Source organism: Benincasa hispida, chromosome 6 (assembly GCF_009727055.1).
Source record: "Benincasa hispida cultivar B227 chromosome 6, ASM972705v1, whole genome shotgun sequence".
NCBI lineage: Eukaryota > Viridiplantae > Streptophyta > Magnoliopsida > Cucurbitales > Cucurbitaceae > Benincasa > Benincasa hispida.
This window is the reverse complement of record NC_052354.1, coordinates 42,204,039-42,206,376: the sequence shown is the minus strand read 5'-3', so window position 1 is coordinate 42,206,376 and position 2,338 is coordinate 42,204,039.

The window sequence follows — 2,338 nt, the reverse complement described above, 5'->3', positions numbered from 1 at the left end:
TCGATTTTCAGTAGATTATCCCATGCCTTGTAATACTGAACCCGTACTGCATTGATATTGACCTAAGGACTAGAGATTGGTCCGAAAAAGTTTGCACATTTGGTAGTGCGATGCACTATCGTGCAAGGTTATTACAGTGGAGGTTTCTTTCTTGAACAGTTTGACACAAATGTCACTCCAAAATATATTCATTGGTATAATAATATCACAAGGCGCTACGTCACTTGTCTGGAAGCAGCTTGTGGTCATCTGGTAAATTGAATGAATATTATTAATTTTTTAATTTAAATTTATTTTTATATTGTCTAATTGTTTATAATCACAGAGATCGAAACAACAGTAGACTCCGTTGAGGTTGCGAATGATCCGAACCAGGTTCTGCTATATGTAGTGACAACCAAAGCTATATGGAGAAATTCATTATATGTACGTATACCATTTATTCTTCCACCAGCTTCTAGACGTAGAGGACCTGTTCGGGAAGAAGATGAGTTTGATGAGTTGCACATAATGGTGAAGAGTTGCCCCCTATGACGCAGACGCAGAGTTCAAACTGATTATGTTTGTCTGATGATGATGATGCCAGCATTTGGTTCAGGACATTATGACTTAGAGGCTGGGTCCTTTGTCTTCATACGTGCATGGTCGGGGTCGTGGAGAGCATAATGAATATTTATATTATGAAGCGCCTGCAGAGGTACCAGAGCAACATCAGAACAACCTGAGCAACCTCAAGTTCGAAAGTCGACGACGACAACCAGCTCGAAATCGATGACGTCCGCCTTGTGGGACACATTGATTTTTGTAATTATTTTATTAAAATGAAATATTTAATTTACATTTTTTATTTTTATGAGTTATATTTTTAATTATTTTTTAGAGTTTTAAATAATATTTCTTCTCTTCTTTTCTCAAAATAGTTCACGCATTTGAAGAATGTATCTGAGCAAGAGCATTTATAGGCAACATTCGAGCTCCTTTGAGGACTCCATTTATGCACTCTGATAGATTTGTCGTCATCCACCCATATCTGAATCCTCCATCATGTGCTTGAGTCCATTGCTCTAAACTAATGTTGTCAAAACTTTCGAATTTGAAACTGACACCCAACACGATAAACATAATTTTTCAATGAATTAAATTTATACTTTTTATTGAAGTTGCTGACGATATGTCATAAGCAGAAATGATGGTGACATTTCGGTCCCGTCCAACCATTTGCTGAGTTGTTCACTGCTGCAATTATACCAGCATGTCGATATGAAATTAAACACACATCTTCGTGTGTTACAATTTCTCTTAAGTGTTTCAGGAACTATCCCCATGAGTCTGCGGATTCTTCATCAGCAACGACAAACGCAAGTGGAAGTAGATGGCTGTTCGAGTCAACTGATGTAGCAATCAACAGTTTTTCTCTATATTTGCCGTACAAGTGTGTACCATCTATCTGAATGATCGACCGACATTTATTAAAAGCTTCTATACAAGGACCAAATTCCCAAAATACAGAAGTTAGGATAACATGGCCTTCAGTAAGCGTTTCTTTAACTCTCCACTCTACTCGTGTTCCGGGATTGGTCTACTTAACCATATATAACCACCTAGGTAACAATTTGTAAGACTCATTCTAATCACCGAACACTTTAGCCAACACTTTTCTTTTTCCCTCCCATACCCTATGGTAAGGAACATGATATCCAAGCTTTGATTTGATATCGGACTGCAGTTGTGCCACACTGATAGATGGTTTTTCTCTTACGGCATCACAGAACTCCAGTGCAATCATTGATGAATCCAATTGCACGTGACTTTGACTTAGTTCTGAATAAAAACATGTATGTTGCTCATTATACTTAGTGATCTCGAACAAGCCATGCGATTTTTTCTTTATTGCACGAAGTCTCCACTTGCAACCTTCCTCCCACTTCTTAATCGAATTGTCCAAATCATCGGTGTAGATTCAACAACCTCGTATGGTGCGTGACACTTTATAGCAAAACATTTGACCGCGTGTTGTAGCATTTCCTTATCTTGACAAATCATTCCTTTATACAATTGCATATTGTCAACATCCACATGAGCTACAATTAGGTCATGTTCCCGAATGCTATCCAATACATTCATATCCAAATCATTGAATGTATCTGAAAGCATCTCATGTTCACGACCATTGAAATCCAATTCTTCAAATTCGTCATCCGTTTCTGTTCTGAAGTCTATGTACAGGTTGTTAGCCGCCATATCTTCATTATCACATGGCGATGCAACTGACTCCGGGTTGAAGTTTCGACATACATAAGTCGAAACTTCAACCCTCGACAAGGAAAATGAAACCTCG